The sequence below is a fragment of the Octopus sinensis genome, linkage group LG6 (genome assembly GCF_006345805.1).
Source record: "Octopus sinensis linkage group LG6, ASM634580v1, whole genome shotgun sequence".
Lineage (NCBI taxonomy): Eukaryota > Metazoa > Mollusca > Cephalopoda > Octopoda > Octopodidae > Octopus > Octopus sinensis.
In genome coordinates, this window is record NC_043002.1 from 106,319,565 (window position 1) to 106,339,564 (window position 20,000).

Below are 20,000 nucleotides of genomic sequence, written 5' to 3' on the forward strand. Positions count from 1 at the left end.
TAAGTTGCTTTGGTGATATTTTTTCGCCAAATAATTGAACTACCAAGAAGGTTTATGTGTAGCACGGCAATCTATGTTTCCGATTAACCTCGGAACGGAAAATCAAATTGATGGCTGGTTATTATGGAGATATTCATCGCGTGTGGAGGCGCAATGGCCCAGTGGTTAGGGCAGCGGACTCGCGGTTATAGGATCGCGGTTTCGATTCCCAGACCAGGTTTTGTGAGTGTTTATTGAGCGAAAACACCTAAAAGCTCCACGAGGCTCCGGCAGGGGATGGTGGTGATCCCTGCTGTACTCTTTCACCACAACTTTCTCTCACTCTTACTTCCTGTTTCTGTTGTACCTGTATTTCAAAGGGCCGGCCTTGTCACTCTCTGTGTCACGCTGAATATCCCCGAGAACTACGTTAAGGGTGCATGTGTCTGTGGAGTGCTCAGCCACTTACACGTTAATTTCACGAGCAGGCTGTTCCGTTGATTTGGATCAACCGGAACCTTCATCGTCGTAACCGACGGAGTGCTTCCATATATATCCATTCATCGCGTACATTGTTCCTAGTCAATTTAATCACCGTGGCAGGTGGACAGTCGAAATAAATAGACAAAATCCTTTCACTTTTATAAAATGATTAGAAAAGTATGGAACACTCTACTTACAAAAACTATGTCTATTTAGATCCATTTACGCGCGAGCTCTGGGCTACATGCTTAATGCATGACTATCCGTGGGACTGAAAATCGGTTGAGAATTGTGGAAATGTATGCATTCAGTGTTCCTAGTCAATTTAATCACCGTCGCTGGAGATCAGTGGAAATAAATAAATAAATAGACAAAATCCTTTCACTTTTATAAAATGATTAGAAAAGTATGGAACACTCTACTTACAAAAACTATGTCTATTTAGATCCATTTACGCGCGAGCTCTGGGCTACATGCTTAATGCATGACTATCCGTGGGACTGAAAATCGGTTGAGAATTGTGGAAATGTATGCATTCAGTGTTCCTAGTCAATTTAATCACCGTCGCTGGAGATCAGTGGAAATAAATAAATAAATAGACAAAATCCTTTCACTTTTATAAAGAGTTAAAAAAAGAATGGAAGTCCCTACATACAAAAAACTATGTCCATTTAGGTCCATTTACGCGAGAGCTCTGGGGGAAATGTTTAGTGCATGATCATCCTTGGGACATAAGTAATGTGTGTGTAAAGTTTGGTGAAAATCGGTTGAAAATTGTGGAATGTATGCGTTAGTCAATATACATGGGACCTGTGTCTGAACGTGTCAAAGTGCTGTCATCTGCCTGTCGGCTCTACTCCTGCAGCTCAACTTGATTTCGAGCCGGGTCGTCTGCTGCTGGAGAGGACCGATCAGGTAAAGGACCTGGGTATCTTGGTGGATTCCTCCTTTTCGCCTTCGGCCCAGTGCCTCCATGCTGCCAACAAAGCACGTGGAATTATGTTCTTGATTCGACGGTCATTCGGAATGCTCACAGAAGCCATATTCCTACCACCCTATGTCACACTGGTGAGACCCATATTGGAGTATGGGATTCAAGCCTCTTCTCTTTATCTCCTCAAAGACATACAGCATCTCGAAAGAGTCCAGAAGCTGGCTACCCGCATGGTTCATGGTCTCAAAAATTTGTCCTACGAAGAAAGGCTGAGGACGCTCGACCTTTATTCTCTTGAAAAACGCCGCCGCCGAGGTGATCTCATTCTCGCCCACAACATCATAAGCGGAAAGTGTAACCTCTCGAAAGAGCTGTTCTTCACTCCTGCTCCAGAGCGTCGGCTGCGGGGTCATTCCGAAAAGCTCTACCTGCGACGATTTCATCTCAATCGAAGGAGAGGAGCTTTCTCCGTCCGGGTTGCGGATCCGTGGAACAAGCTGTCAGACGAGATGGTGAAGATGCCGACGACTGCTTTGTTCAAAGCCTCCCTGGACCTCAAGTGGCCTGAACTCTTTACACGAACACCACCCTGTACTTAACTCCATGTCCCCCTACATGGCCTTGCTATTTGCTTTTGAGCCAAATTAACTAACTAACACACTGCTAAACATTCCCCTCTTCCTCATCACAATTAGCCTGCATCTACACGAAACATAGCCCTTTCGTATACTTACTGCTGACGATAAAGATGCGTTTTATATATGTATTTATGTATGTTATGGATGCATGTCATCATTCAGTTTTATTTTAAGATTTCTTATCAATAGGAGAGAGTCGGTTTCTAATCTAGATCCAAGGTTCCTTTGTTGGAATTTCAACATCAACAGGGGAATTTTTGCATATATGTGTACATGTGTGCAGTATTTGGATGCACACATATGTACATGCAGATTTGTATGTTTTGTTTTATATGCGTATTCTGATGCATATAACTGCATGTCTACACATGCGCAAAATACTTAAATGCTAAACATCTGGAAAGTTTTACAAATTTTGACAGTTCCAGTGATGGGTTCGACTTGTCGTCTTCGAATCAGCTTTCTCCTTTCTGGTTTTAAGAATCCTAATTTCTCAAGATTGGTACTCAGTTTGTTACATATTCCAGTGCCCCAATAATTACAGGTATTAACCTAAACTTGTAATCCAGGCAATGTACGAGGGTGAGTCAAAAAGTAATGCCATTTTGCATAGGACAATAAAGACTTGATATAAGTCCATATCCTGTTCGATGCACTTCTCTTGTAACTGTCCAGCTGAAAATATCTTATCCATAGTACTTCTATCACCTCTAAACGCACATTGTGATTCATGCATCCACACATTATATGTTTGTGTATAGCTTTGTCTCTGTAACTTTGTGGTTTTCTGTGTGTATGCATGCGTGTGTGCATTATTAACGCTCACTAATTCCATCTTTCTAAAATCCTCCCCCACCAACTGTTTCTCCACTCACACGACTTACCAGATAAATATCAGTCTTTCAGACCAACGCAACTAGTCACCCCCCACCCCGCCCCATACCACACGCACTCCCAATAAAAATCATTTCACTCACCACTCGCTGACCGCAACGACCTTCAAATGAAAAGCATATTCGTTAAACTTTAATTCGACCACACCTTAAATTCCATCTCTTATAACAAATTTTTCCTTATCTTTAAGCTACTATTCTTAGACACCAACCAAATTTCCATCATCAATATCTTTATAAGTTTTTGATGAAAATTTTTGTTGCCCTAAAATGAGTAAACCAAAAAAAATGGGCTTCCGTTGATTTCCACAATAAACATCCCGTTGTTCAATCAATTGAACTCCCAGCAGTGTAAAAGTGGTTGAGTATTCACAGGCATGTGCACTCTTAACGTTAAATTCAAATAGAATCAGCGCCACAATGTATGGAAAGGTTGGAGCATCGTATTACACACACAATTCATCCGTAGGCTTCCGAACAGTTTCCGTCATCCCAAATTCTCTCATATGGTTTAGGTCGATCGGAGACTATGGTAAATAATGCTAGATAAAAATGTCAAACATTGGGATCGAACCAGGGACCTGACAACTGCAAAGCGAATTTCGTCCATGCTGCGTCCATACCAAACTAATTCATACCCAACATATAAAAATACACCACCAAGGTAAAAACTGAAAACAGAACAACCCCTCCCCCCCCCGGCAGACATCATTCACTCCAAACCAGACACAACTTGATTGTTTCAACCGTTTCACGTCCACTTCTCATTCGTTCCACCAATCTGGGGATTCGTGATCCGAAACAAAATCTTTGGTCACTTTGAGCACCATTTCAATCCCACAATAAATACTTCTCTTTGTCACAGAAAGTTGGGCACAGCACAGACTAGTTGCCCATATGCACGCACGCTTAAACACACACACGCACATACACACATACATACATACATACATACATACATACATACATACATACATACATACATACATACATACATACATTATGGCTGCGCCCTCGTTATCGAGTATGGCCATTGCAAGAAGCTTAACTGTTACTGGTACTGTGATCGAATGTGACTTTTTAGCCCAGCTAAAGATCTACAATGTCTTGTACAAAATTGGGAACTAAAACATTTACTGGTAATAACCGGCTGTAGTTGTAACTGGGCTTCATGTACCTTTGCATGTCGTTTAAGTCCTCCTGCCGAATTACACTCTCTTCCACATGCCCGACAGATATGATTAGTATGGTGTGTTACACCACCACCAGTGGCCAGGTTGTCACTCATCTGTCTCGTTTTATGACTACGAAGATGACTCATGAGTCCAGCTTTACTGAGGCAGGGTCATACATACATACATACATACATACATACATACATATATACATACATACATACATACATACATACATACATACATACATACATACATACATACACACACACACTTCGTTATTGTAAAAATTACATGAACGGAGAATGATAAACCGTAAGTTTACCCGAAACTCACTAGCTGTAAATCACAGTATGAAAGGCGATACCAACAAGGCAGTAAATGCTCCTCCCCAAGAAGACCTAGAGTCATTCTGCCGAGGAATCCGGAATGTAAACAAACAACCGCGATGCAGCATGATTAAACGACCTACCAAGTGAATACTGTGTAAACGCTTTTCCCAAAACATACAGCATCACCAATGAAACACTCCCGACACGGTTATTATGAAAATGCCGAATGGAAAAATCACTTCAAAATGACCTGATAGTAGGCTACTGGTATAAAAAGCTCACGCTTTACAGAGAAATTCTTACGAACCTATTTCAATAACAACAATGGACCCTGAGCGGATTAGCTGACGGTTGCACGGACCACTCTTATTCCCAAGAACAAAGAGACCCATGTTGCCAAAAACCTACAGGCCCATAGCATGCTTGAATGTTATGTACAAGTTGTACACTATAAACGATAAACGTCGCCCTTTTCAAGCCTAGCCAGGCTCATGGGCCCGGTTTCCCGGTTTCTGTGGCGTATGTGTTCCCCCCAGCTGGACGGGACGCCAGTCCATCGCAGCGTTACTCAAGAAACAGGAAGAAAGAGTGAGAGAAAGTTGTGGCGAAAGAGTACAACAGGGGTCGCCACCACCCTCTGCCGGAGCCTCGTGGAGCTTTTTTTTTAGGTGTTTTCGCTCAATAAACACACACAACGCTCGGTATGGGAATCGAAACCACGATCCTACGACCGCGAGTCCGCTGCCCTAACCACTGGGCCATTGCGCCTCCACACAAGTTGTACACAGGCTATCTGAATATATTTCTCCAAGACCACAGCCAAACAAATGGGGTGATAACTGATGAACAGGTAGAAGGAAAGAAAGAACAGCTCCTCCACAACAAAGCTCTCTTTAAGGGAGCCAAGCAACATCGCCGTAATCTCTTAAAGGTATTGCTCGACTACAAGAAGGCGTTCGACTCTCTGCGTCACTCATCACTGACAACTACTAAAACAACACTTAACAGAATTAAGCTATCAACAGGCATATTCCAGGGGGATAGTTTATCTGTAATGCTGTTTGTACTGGCAGCGAATCCCTTGTCAGCCCTATTAACAAAATGCCAAGGTTACATGCTACGATATGCAGAAAAGAATAAAATTAATGTCACTCACACATTTTTTGTTGATAACCCAAATTTTTATTCTGGTAATATGACCAACATCAAGAGACAGTTAGAACTAGTCACAACCTTCTCACACAAGATATAGGAATGGAGTTTGGGTAAGATAAATGCTCCTACAAGATAGTTAACCGAGGAAGGATTGTGGGCCAGACAGAGAACATGTACATCAATGACTTCACTATCTCCGCTATCTCTAAGATGAAAGCTACAACTACCCCGAAATCTATGAGAATGTAGCATACACCGGTGCTGGGACCAAAGCCAGAATAACAAAAGAGTTCTTCTGTAGACTCTGGAAAATATGGAACTCTGCATTTAACAAGACCATGTCTCACAGTTTTTGTAGTACCAGTGCTAGTATAAACATTTGGGATATTGGACTGGACACTCGATGAGCTATGCAACCTGGTCATCAAAATCAGAAAGGTACTGACCACAACTGGCGACCTCTACATTTATGATTTATATGAGACGAAGTGATGGTGGTAGAGGCATAAGGTCAGCCTAAACACCTTTTGAACGTCGCATTGTATCACTCAGACAACACCTGCTGAACAGTAAAGAAAGAAACGAGAACATTCCATGCATTTACAAAAATGAGAGCAACAATATCATCAGAGTTGGAGAAGAGCTACTGTGCAGGTACTCTCAGAAAACACCTGTCTCATGCGATCCAAAGGAGGCTGGACTGGCCTACCTAAACAGAAGCTTGGAGGAAAAGCAGACATCGAACTAGCAAAAAAAAAAGATGCAACGTATGGTTAATATTCCGTAAGCTAGAAGGCAACAGCAGCATTGACAGGAAGAATGGCTTCTGGATCTGCGATAGATACATTACATCCAAACTAGAAGATGAGGTAATTTCTTGTGGTAGACTAGCGTTTTTTCCTGGTGCTGAGATTTATCTCTCATCCATTTCACTTTGCAGAAATGATCACTAATATTACGGATCTCGCAAAGTTGCACAAAATCGTTAACGGAATTTAGTCATCGTTCTTATTTCATATCCAGCCGTAGACCGACTTCACTTTTCATACTCCTGGGGCCAATTAAATAAGAACCAGTCAACAACTAAGTCGAGCACTCTCTCTATTATAAACTGTTGTTGGTATTATTAGTGATGGGTGATGGCACAATTAGAAAGCATCGGAGGTGTTATAACCGAATGTATTCTTTCAAGATATTTGGCTGAAAGAGATGAACAAGGAGAAAAATGTCTTGTAGTATTTATTTACAGATCTTTACATTTGAATTCCACTCATACAGAAATCAAATTCGCTTTTGGAATTGATGAAATAAATATCAACAAGCTCTGCGGTCAATAAGACCGTCTGTACCCACTCTTTACAATGTGTGACCCCCGTACCTTCTGCATGCGCCCGTGCAGTGTACGAGTATTGCTGACTTGTGGAGTTATGTCGAACAGCTGTTATCGCATGTGGGACGAATCCACAATCGGTCTGAACCTATCGCTGGGATTGCCCCACCGCCCACCTTTAGCAATGCCGGGCAGGCGGTGTCCCTCTGTCTTGTGGATGAGGATGAAAGAATTGAGAATACCTTCCTCTTCGGCCAAGCTTTCATCGATTGTTTAAAATTCCACTTGGAAAAGAAAGCCAGGGTGGAGAGGGAAGTGCTAGCTCACCCCCTAGTGACGTGAAAAGATGGGTGATTGCGGCAAAAATGGTTAGAGGGAATGGCTCCACTCTAAGAGCAACCGTTGGTAATCTCGGGTCTGTAGGGTTCCTGATGGGCCCTAACTAGAGTTTCCCCTGTATCAGGAGGAGACTGCATCAGTCTTCTAATCACATACTTTCTAAACTACGTATACTTTTATCGCATTTCACTGTCTTTTCTATTTCTTTCTTCTCATCCTCCATGTCAACCCCCACACAAATTGCTGTCCGTCCTCGTGATGTCCCCTTCAGCTATGCCCCTGTGGCTAATAAAGGAAATCATAATTGTTATTATATTTTGGCTTTGCTTTGATTTATAAAAGTTACACCCAATTTTCAACCAGAGACGTAAAGGGACAACAAGATTTTGCTTCTAAAGATGGTAACTGATGAGATGCCGTGCAATGGAAAAAAATGTGTGTGCAAAAAAACAAAACAAAACAAAAAAAGTAATCACACACAGAATGAGTAAGATTACATTTCCATGGAGAGGAATTTAGCAAAATATGTGAGGAACTCATAAGTAGGATCTTTTGCAGTTCACTTATTTTGGGGCTGCCAAGAATTTGGTCTACATATTTGTTTGCTCCTCTTGATGTCATTTGAAGTGCCCCAATAATAATAGGTAATGTTGTTGCTTTGAGATGTCACATTCTTCTGATTTCAATCTCCAGGTTCTTACATTTGCTCAATTTCTCAAATGTTTTCAGAGATGGAGCAGCAACATCAATCAGAAGATAAATCTTTTCAACCTTTTTCACAACGGTAGCTGGTCGGTTAGCCTGTGTTTCTCGATCAGCTTCAACACTGAAATACCAAAGGATACTAACTTCAGCATTCTGCACAAGTTTTGCAGTTTTTGTTCCCATCAATTATCTTCGTGAGAGAGGTCGCATGTGCGATATATTGGCCAGTGTATGTATTGAGCTGCCCTGCCATGTCTTTGCAAGCACTCTGTTGGTGCCAGTTGGCCGCATTTGGAGATCTCATAGTCGAATGTCTCTGGATGTTCTACGCATTGGCGGCACATTCATGTTTCATAACATTACTCTGATAATTCTTCGTTGGAAGGGGCTGATCCTAAGCAGCAATGATTTACCCCTTCAGTTTCTGGTTTGAGACCAGAGCATGTCAGCCACTGATGGATAAAAATTTGGTCCCTGACTCTATTCAAGTATTTACCATTCAGTGGTTTTTGCTCCCATTTCTTCTTAGTGAACTGGATTCTGGTTTGTTTGGCTATATTTTTTTTATTCGTTTTATTTTGTCATTTGGGAACATATTATTATCATTATTATTATTATTATTATTTTCATCGTCATCATCATCAGCAAAAGGCGGTGAGCTGGCAGAATCGTTAGCACGCCAGGCGAAATGCGTAGCGGTATTTCGTCTGCCGCTACGTTCTGAGTTCAAATTCCGCCGAGGTCGACTTTGCCTTTCATCCTTTCGGGGTCGATTAAATAAGTACCAGTTACGCACTGGGGTCGATATAATCGACTTAATCCATTTGTCTGTCCTTCTTTGTCCTGTGTGTGTTTAGCCCCTTGTGAGTAGTAAAGAAGTAGGTATTTCGTCTGCCGATACGTTCTGAGTTCAAATTCAGCCGAGTTTGACTTTGCCTTTCATCCTTTCAGGGTCAATGAATTAAGTACCAGTGAAACATTAGGGGTCGATGAAATTGACTTATCTCCTCCCCCAAATTGCTGCCCCTGTAGCAAAATTTGAAATTATTATTATTATAATTATTATTATTATTATTCTTTTTTTTTTTCGTATCACTGTAGATAAAAATGGACCGGAGTTTTAGTCATCTATCACAACAAGGACTTCAGACAGATAATATTTTCCTTAAGATGTGCGCTGTGCCCAATAAGGTTGCTTTTTGCAAGACATCAATCTTGCATAGGATTTCCAGTTGCCTTAAGAAGTCTTGAAGTTTCAATGGGATTGAGCCCAAAGCCCAGATCACCACTGGTATCACCTTTACATTACCCTCTGGTATTCCATACAGTCTTGCCATTTCCAGTTTCAATTCGGAGTACTTGGTAATTTTTTCAACCTCTTTACTCACCACATTCATGTCATTTGGTATGGCTACATCAATGATCTGACAGTATTTGTCTCGTTTATTCAATATGACAATATCCGGCCGACGGTGTTCGATTACACGATCCGTTTGAAAATTATAGTCCCAGAGTATCGTTACTTTTCCATCCTCCTACATAACTTTACTTGGTACATGCTCATACCAGTTCTCTGTTACGTCATATTGGTATTTATGGTATAAGAGCCAATGAAGATACACACGCTCTTTATCGTGGCGGCGCTTGTATTCTTTTTGTGCAAGGCTCTCACATCCACTTACCAAATGGCTCACATTTTCCTCACTCTTTCCACAGAGTCTGCATTTCTTGGTGTCAGAAGTTTTACAGATGTTATACTTCACTGGCTTGGTAGCGAGAGCCTGGTCTTGTGCAGTAATGCCCAGGCTTTCGGTGATACGCTTCAAATCACCTCGCTCAAGCCATACCTACGATGCTGTATTATCTTTAACGTCTTGTGTATTCCTTTCAAACTGTCCATGCATTCTCATTTCAAGCTCTTCTTTTCTCCTCTCCTCTGCTCTTTGGTTAAACTCCTCCTTGCCCGTCATTTCATCTGCATTTACACCCATATCTTTCGCGGCATATTGCGGCAGGTCTTCATCACTATTTATCACATACTCGGTAAGCGTTCTCCTTTCACTCCTTATACAATGGTCTATACTAATTAGTCCTCTGCCACTATTCTATGGGATACCAGACAAAATCATTTCTGCCATTAAGGTCCTCTACACAGATACGTCTTCAACCATCTTAACCCCTGACGGAGAAACATCATCTTTCTCAATCAAAGCCGGAATACTGCAGGGAGACACACTCGCCCCATTTCTTTTCATCATTGTTGTTGATTATGTGCTACGTATGTCAGTTGATACCATTTCTGGCAAGGGCTTTGAAATAAAACCAAGAAGAAGTTCCAGACACCCAGCTGAGTACTTGACAGACACTGACTTTGCTGACGACATCGCTCTTATCAGTGATTCTCTCTCCAATGCCCAGTCTCTTTTACAATCTCTTGAACAAGCCTCAAATTGTGTAGGTCTTTACCTCAATGAGGCCAAAACTGAATACATAAACAAGTGCCTGTCCAACAGTGATTGCATCATCCATACTCTCAACAATGCGCCCTTAAATATGGTTTCTGATTACAAATATCTTGGGTCATACATATCATCATCTGGAAAATACTTTCTAACTAGAAAGGGTATGACCTGGTCAGCCTGTAATGACATGCATAAGATCTGGTCATCAAATCTAAGTAGAGATTTCAAACTTGAAATCTTCAAAGCCACAGTCGAACCAATTCTACTATATGGCTCAGAAACCTGGACGTTATCAAAGAAGCTTGAGAGGCGGTTGGATGGAACCTACACTCGCCTCCTTATGAGAGCTCAAAATCTCTCGTGGAAGCGCCATCCAACCAAAATGCAAATACATGGGAAACTACCACCTGTGTCATCTCTTGTGAAAGTTAGGAGAGTCCAGTTTGCTGGACATTGTTGTAGAGCTGAAAAAGAAGTAATTTCTACTCTTCTCCTCTGGAAGCCATCTACTCGCAATACCAGAGGGCGCACACTCTCCTACCCTGATGTAATCTCCAGGGATACAGGCATCCAGCAACAGGACTTCCGTAATGCCATGATGGACCGTGAAGTCTGGCGTAGCATGGTAAATTCCATTGTCTCGACCACGGTCGGACAATGATGATGATGATGATGCCACTATTCTTTCTTTTCATATACAATTTGTTCACGTTTGCTTTCGGGTGTAGCACTTCATGCAGCGCCATCAACTTTCTCGTCCTTCTATCCAGTGTTGATATTTCCTCCTTAGTCCATTTGAGGATGGACGCACTATATCTGACCACCACCACTGCCCAGATATTCATAGTGGTAATCAAATTTTTGGCATTCAGGTTGCCTCACTGACTTTAACTTTCATTTCTCTGTGTAGAATGTCATCCATCTCCAATATCCCTAAATATCTATACCCACTAGCATCAGGTTCACCCATGGTCTCTCCTGATGGTAACCGCAATCCTCTGCAGGCTGCTTTCTTCCCTCTTTTAATATTAAAAACTGAGCATTTCGTAATCCCATATTCCATCCCGATATCCCTACCACACTTCTGAACTGTTTTAGTTAAGAAATCTATCTGTTTTTCAGATTTCCCAGACAATTTCAGGTCATCCATAAACAGAAGATGGTTCATTGATGTGCCTTTCTTTCCACATCGGTAACCCATCTTATTATTATTATTATTATTATTATTATTATTACTGCGGCGAGCCGGCAGAACCGTTAGCACGCCGGGCAAAATGCTTAGCAGCTTTTCGTCCGCCTTCACATCCTGAGTTCAAATATTATTATTATTATTATATTATTATTATTATTGGATTTACTCTGGGCATGCTTTTCTAAGAGGAATGAAACTGGAAGATGGCACTTCCGGATCTTTGTGGACAGCAAAGTAATCCAGGCCTTTTGCGTGAGTTTCACCCCAAATTACCTCAAGTGAACTGCTCCACTATTGGAGATTTTATTTATTTATTTATTTATTTCTCTAACTTCTATTTATATATCCTTTTGTTATACCCTTTAATGTTGTAGTGTCTCCTTCTGATCAATGTAAGCCCCACATGTTTTGTGTGCTGTATCTCCTCCTTTAATATTGTCCTCTATGTCTTGGGCCCTTGTGGCCAATAAAAGAAATTGTTCTTGCTGTCGTTGTTGCTGCTTCTGCTGCTATTATGCTAAGACGAATCTAGCTAGCGACCGACTTAATCGTGAAGATTGCCTCGCGCCTTCCGTTGGTTGAGAGCGGCAAACAGATTTTTCTCCTTGAAAGAGGTTGTGTGGTGAATGCGAGTGAAAGGACTGAAGACAGACTCTTTTTCGTCCAAGCCCTCTTGGACAGGTAAGTGAGGATAGGGGGTTGGGTGCTGTTCCCCATTAAATTTGTAAAAGTTGAGTGAAGATAGCGGAAGGACCTTAATGTAATCATACGCTTCCGGGCTTTCAGAAGTACGACGGAGAGGGGAGCACTTTCCATGGCACTCCTGGTTAACGGAGTGACTTCAGATCTGTGGGGTTCCCTGGTCGCCTCAGGGTGGCGCCTCCTCTCCACTTCATTGTGTAATTTTATGATTCTTTTAATTGCTATTGCTTTCGGTAAATTCCCGCTATCCTTGTCATTGTATTGTCCCAAATGATTTTGCAGCCCATGTGACCAATAAAGAAACCACCACCACCACCACTACCACTACTACTACTATTATTATTGGCAAATCTGTAGAATCGCTGGAACGTCGGACAAAATACTTTGCGGTAATTATTCCGAGGTTTTACGCTCTCGGTTCAAATCACGCCGAGGTTAAATTTGCCTTTCTTCCATCCCAAGTCGATAAAATGAAATACCAGTCAAATAGTGAGTTCGGTGGTGTCGACTTATATCCTCTTCTAAAGACTGCCGACCTTTTGCCTAAACTGGAAGCCATTAAATAAGTTGCTAAGTTAGCGGAATCGTTGAGCTCAAATACTGCCGAGACCAATTTTATCTTCCATCCCTCTATGGTCGATAAAATAAGGCGCTTGGCCGATGACATCGACAAACTCACTTTCCTTAAAATTGGCGGCCTTGTGCCAAAATTTGAAACAATTATCATTATTATTATTATTAAGAATTTTAAAACTCATTTTTATCAACAGGATTTTTTATAGATATATCTTGGCGATTTGCTTATTATTATCATTATTATCATCATTATCATTATCGTCAGTAATTTTTACAAAATTTCCCACAGTTCTTTCGGGATTGATACTAGTCTAAATGAACCAGAACAATTGTTTTTTAAATATATCTACAAGCATTTTGTCATATCGTAACTGAGGGATGACGTGTTTAGCATAAATTCTTTATAATCTTTCACAAACCCAAATGATGGATCTTCCGTACAGTTCTGACAGAACTTTTATAGTTTTTTGATTAATTTCAAAATAAAGATTTCTCGTTAAGTTTCTCGTATGAAATATAAGATACTGGCTTTCTGTCTATTATTTGATCTAACTCTGAATGTGTAATGTTGTAAGTATTTTTTCCAAATGTTTATGGCTTGGTCAGGAAAACCAGTGCTAATAACCGTTTTGTAAGACTTCTGAGACCGGCAGCAGGGCGTAGAAGGGCGGAAGAAACTATGACCCTCGTGTTGCTGCAGTGGAAAGCAGGGCATCGGTTCTCAGACGAGAAACCTGGTCCAACATGTGCGCAACAGATTGGATTACTTTAAAGAAGGATCACGAACATCAAATGGTAATGATAAATCCGAGTTATGAATGATGGATGAAATCTAGTGGATAATGTCTCAGAATAATTGGCCTTTCTAATAATTTCTTTTATTCTATTCCAGTTAATACACAATTATGAAGGTTTACTCAGCTATTCTTTAACTGATACTTTAAGTTTATCTGGATAATGCACTTCTGTTGAAAAGTGGGTAACATTTTTAAAGGTGTCTACCAGATATAGCGACGTCTATTTGTCATCAACTTATCGATGTTTTCTTTTACCACATATTTTTTCAGACAGTTTTATGTTCTAAATGTTTTATGATCTACCTTCGCCCAAGCATTAGTTTTTCTTTCTTGTCGAATAGGTCAGCCATAACTGAACGAATCTATGATTCTGAATACTTTTCAAGCCTTGTGCATCTAGAACTACATTATCTAACGTGACACGCTCTATTTAAAATGGTAAGATTTAATTTTAAGAAGATTTGATTGCTATTTCTAGTAAGTCCTGCAACTATATAGAGACTCACCTGTTGACTGAAACTTAGTTTCCCTATGTATTGTCTTTATAATTCAGATTTTGGCTTTTACTGCACAAGCAACATATTGCCGATAAGAAGATAGATAAGAGATTGATATCTGCAGATTGGTCTACAATTTTAGGCGATTAATAAAACCAGTTTTCGACAGAATATATATTCACAACACCACACTTCCAACTCTTCAGATTATCAAATTGATTTAGAAAAGAGACTCTGCGTAAGGCACGTTTCAGATCAGTATATCTAATCTCCATCATATTGCCATAATTCCTTTTACTGTTTGCCTTCAGCCATTCCAATATACTGCTAGCTCTTCTCTATCATTCACATTTATCCCGAACTTCTTTAGATGGAATTTTATGCGGTCCTTCAGCGAGGCTTTCTCTACGCATTCTTTACAATTCCCGGTTTGCTGTAGAAAACTTGGTTTCTTAAAACTTTAATGATCATCCACATAACACGCTTTTCTCAGTGCATTTGGATGGTGAGGATCTGTGTTTCAATGGTTTGCAGAACTTAAATGTCTGGTGTTAGAGACTGCAACTGAATATAGGAATGGTTGTGCCTACCATACTCCACATTAGCGGACACTTGCTGAAGGGGCTGCGCAGTGAAATCGAACCAACAACAACATGGTTATTGTTGCACCACTTCCTCTATTTCTGAATATGTTCAGTTCTAGATGACCGATTCTTTCCAAAGATAGCGTGAATATTGCTAACGATTAACTTCCCACTTATACCGCTTCATTTGTTACTGTTGTTGTTGTTTAGATAATGTTGTTTAAGTCAGCATTGATAAACAGATCTATATTCAACGACGTTCCAACCGTTACCATCGCAGCTTTTTGTATATCTACTCAGGAATATATTGTCCAGTGCGTTCTTCCTTTCTATAAGGTGGTAGAAGTTCATTCAAGGAAGATTTAGCTGCAATTATTAGCAGGTAAAGCGACCGCGTAGAGGTAGCCTCTTGGGCTAATTATCATCTCTGATTTGATCTGTCCAGTTACGCTACATTGCACACTACATTATCCATTTACTATACTACAGAACGATATATCTGACACTGCCTTTCATCCTTTCGGGGTCGATAAATCAAGTATCATTGCGTACTGGAGTGGCTCTTATCGACTGGCCCTTCCCCCTAAATTTCCGGCCATGTGCCTAGAGTAGAAAAGAATATACCTGACACTAAATCAATGTCCAAGGGTCCACTCATTCTATATTACAGCTCTACATTAGATTATTCTATAAATTTCCAGACACACAAAAACCCTGAACCTCAGGAACCATACGGCTGACCAAGTTCCAACAACACTAGACACTATGCTATAGACCCATACATCAAACACTGAATGATTCTGCAAGTGTCTAGTGCCATCAGCCAACATATCAGACATTAATTGGCTGTCCAATTGTTCTGTCTCACAATAGAACAATTTTACTCATCAGATACTGTGTCCACCCACACTGCAACCACACTACAGCTCTACACACCAGGCACTGCATGGCTCACCAGGTGTCCTGCCACTTTATTCTCAAGGCCTATATATGACAATAGAGTGACATTGCAGCCTCAAGCACACACCGATCATCCTCTAGGTTATTTATGGTCATAAAAGAAGATTTCGATATTAAACTATGACGTCATGCAACAAACCATGCTTTAATTTTAATCAGATTAAAACCAATACTATTCATACTAAGGATATTTGTTTAGTATCTAATGTCAATTATAATGGGTTAGTATCATGTTTGGGTTAACATTAACAGACAGCTTTCTTTTAACAAATGAAAAAAAAAAAACAATACATATCTATTCAGAGAGTGAGAGACAGACAGACAGAGAAAGAGAGAGGGAATAGAGATAGAAACACAGACAAAGAGAAAGAGATAGGCGGAAAGGGAGAGAGAAAGAGGAGGGAAGATAGGGATTGCAATAAAGATACATATTATTAATTAACTTACTAATTAAATCGACAAATTGAGAGAGGAGACTAGCGTTAGAAAGAGGTGAAAGGCTAAAGTGCGAGGAAGAGAGGGAAAACTATACACACATAAATATAACATACGTATATATGTATATATATATATATATATATATAAAATATATATATACATATCTATCTATATATGTAAATATACATATACATGCATGTATATGCTATATATATACATATGTGTGTGTATATGTGTGTGTATGTGTGTAAATATACATCTGTATGCATGTGTGTGAACGTGTGTGTGTATATATATATATATGTGTGCGCATATATGTACACGTAGAAGCGTCCGACACAAACGGTTCAAAGCTGCTAGGTCAAAAACCAATTGGTTTCTCAGCAGATACCTTAACGAGAAATCAACAAATTTGGACGTATCGGTTTCGAATCCTTGTAAAATTTAAAGAAATATTTTACTTTACATTCACATCGGTTTCCCTCTTGTGTGTCTGTTCCCCCTAATTCTCTTCTAAGCATTCTACTATTGTTGTGTTTATTTGCATCCCACGCTGCCGAGCAAATGGAAACCATCATGCGGTGTTTTGAATGTAGTGCAAATGTAAATACTTGAGAACACACAGTTCCTTGATAAACCATGATCTGGTCCGACCTATATGTGCGGTAGTGGCATGTTTCTTATATTAATTGTAATGTGGTGATGGTGGTGGAAGACGAGAGGAAGGTAGTGTGTGTAATGTAACGGAGGTAGGCATGTATATGATGTAGTGAGGGCGAGACCTACCTCTGTGTGATGTGAGAGGAGGGATAATCAGTATGTGAAGTGGTTGGTTGCTATGTATATGATGTGTGGAAGAGAGGATCTAATGAGATACAGCGGTGAGAGACTCCTTGTATTTTTGGTGTCAGGCCTTTCAATATTGTTATTGTTATGTTAAATGAAGGAAGCAATCTCAGATGCAAAGAGACGTAGGGTGAGCTGTAGACGTAGAAATCCGAATGTGATGTAGAGGAGGATCTTTGTGATGTCGAGGTAATGAGGACCTTATTTATGATGTGGGTGGATACATACTGCCATGTTAAGGAGAGGAAACAGAGCTGCGATGTGGAGGAGAGGAAAATTTAATGTAATGCAATGCGCGAAAGCCTACAATGGAAGTGGTGAGAGATCTGTGATTAGGGACAGACATATATGCTGTGATGTGATGGAGGGGTCATCGAGCTGCAATGTAGAGGAAGATTTATTAATAGAACCTCACTGTTATAGATTTATACTTCGTGTAGAATAACTCGGCCTGGACATCAAAGTGATGTATTGGTATGAGAATGATATGTTGTAGCAGTACAGTAATATGGTGGTGGATTGGTGCAGTGATGCAGTGCTATGATGTAGTGATCCAGTGATATTAAGGCTGCAGTCATGCAGGGATGCAATAGTGTTTTTTGAGAATTGTGGTGTCGAGGTGCAGTTTTAAACAGCTAGAGTGATATCCTAAAATGACATCATACTGGTGCAGTTGTAGCACAGTATAAAGTTGCAACGTTGGGTTGAAGCAGTGCTGTGCAATGTTATGGTGCAGTTGTACAATGCCATAACACTCCAGTATTAGAGTGCTGCACTATAGAAAAGATCTGCTCATGTAATCTTTGTTAATTGTTGCTTTCGATTTCGTTTCGCTACTGTAAAACTTTCGTTTGAGTAGAAAGTGAAAAACATCAAACCTTACCCTTCCACCACCGTACCCTGCCTAAGAGACTTGTGGTCATGTTTACAGTATTGCAAAGATAGGTTCATAGATAATGTGAATATACACACACACACATATACGTATATTTATTAATGTGTGTAAATGTATAGGTTGAGAAATCGAGAAAGTGAGAAATAAGTATATCGGAGCTATGGAGATGAGAGTAAGAGAAAGGCTGTGAAAAGAGAGAGAGGGAGAGAGAGAGAGAGGGAGGAGAGAGAGAGAGAAGTCAATGTAGAAAGAGTAGAAGCGGAAATAGTCGAAAGAAGCATTGCAAGCGGTTGTAGAGAACAAGAATTTATGAGAGATACGTTGAAGAAGGAAATAGAAGAAGAGAAATAGAAGAAGGAGAGGATGAAAGGAGAAGTAAGAAGAGTTTCACAATAGAATGAGATGGAGGTCTGAAGAGATAAGACAGACAATGGCAGTGAGGACGTCAGATTCTGGGACTTACATTCTTCGTTGCTGTCCGTCTTTGCTGCTTCTGCATTTTCGCGTCGTGTGTTGGAAGGGCGGTTCCATATATGGGAGGGAGAGAAACCAAGACCTAATCAAGGAGGAGGAGGGGCGAATGTGTCAGAAATGTACTACAAGGAATTTTAAGTTATATATATATATATAAGTGGCTTCACATTAAAAACAAGAATATTCCGATGATTAAATACTTCCATTCATTTAGTCAATTACGATCAAATTATATACAAATAGAAAGAGAATGCTTTAATCTTTTAAAGATGTAAGTTAATCACGGACAAATTAAATTAGTCTAAGGTAATTATTGGCAGTATCAATGACGTCACAAACATGAAAACCCAACCTAATTTAAGAAAACTTCAACAATTAATTTTCAACAAAATGGCGCTTGTAAATTAAAGATTGAGAAGGATTAAATTACTTGGCGTTTATACTCGTTCGAGAACCCCAAATATCCAAAATATTTACGAGATACTGAATCTCTAAATTTGGTGATATCTGAATTTCTTCCTGTTTTTTTTTCTTCGGTTTGTGGATGTCATAAAATCATGCATGTGTCCTGATTTCATTTATTCAATATTCCATGTCGATCCGTTTCTATCAGATAAATTCCTTGATTATTCCTGCAATATATTTAGAGTCGTTGTCTATCTGGAATCTCCACAATCCGCTTTATCACTATTGGCGTATGAAAGAAAAATTGCACAGTTTATGCCGAAGCCGGGGGTTAACCACATCAGAAGGCACACTTGACCCTTATGACCTGACCATGACTTGACCCCCACCCCCAAACTTCATGAATTTGGTAGAAAATTCTTCACCGGTGCGACGTTGCACCTATACTCAGATGTCGGAACCGAAGAAATTAAACTTCGACTCATCCGACCTTAAAATTTATGACCAGTTCTTAAGCTCCCGAACGAAATTAATGTCGGAATATCAATTCTAAGAAAAAAATGTACGTTTTTGTCTTTTAACGCACAACACATTCCACATCCCAATCTACTTTAATCAGCTTTTGTTAACAAACTCCCTAATCTGTATACAATATTTCTGTCGAACTTTCATCAACATATCAACGGCGGTAGTTTTCCCGTTTATCAACAAACGGTGAGAGTTTTCATCAGTTTTTAAAATTTTTTTTGCAGTTACCGAGATGGTGGAAGATGATCGGAATAAACACTTTTCATTGAAGCTATCCACAGAATGACAGCGATTATTGAGCCTCCTACTCAGGCCATTTTAATGGCTTCAACAGTCTATTTCGTCTTAGGTAGCTGCATAATTCTCCATCACGTTTCTGACATGCATTTTCATTTCTCAATCATGGCAAGTCTTAATATGATAGAAACAAAGAGTTATTAAGTTTCCCTTATATGGATATTAAACCAAAAACAAAACAAATTAATGTTCTTAAATTAAGTGATGTTGTGTTTTGTGGCTTAATATCACCAATATTTGCGTTAGGCTAATTATAATTTTCCGTGTTTAAACTGGCAGCTTTTCAGACTAAAATATTTTCTTTCAACTTAAATATTATCTAATTGTAAGTGATTAAATAAACGGAAATTATTGAAGGTTGGTCATCTGTATACTCTTGTTTTT

General features: G+C 39.9%; 1 protein-coding gene across 1 annotated transcript in view; it reads right to left on the reverse strand.

Moving 5' to 3' along the window:
* LOC115213308 (SPARC-related modular calcium-binding protein 2) overlaps nucleotides 1–18,464 on the reverse strand; it is a 37,727-nt gene extending 19,263 nt beyond the window's left edge. The window contains exon 1 of the mRNA XM_029782241.2: nucleotides 18,376–18,464. The gene's annotated coding sequence lies outside the window, so the exon portion shown is untranslated. The remainder of the gene's footprint in view (nucleotides 1–18,375) is intronic.
* Nucleotides 18,465–20,000: the final 1,536 nt, after the last annotated feature.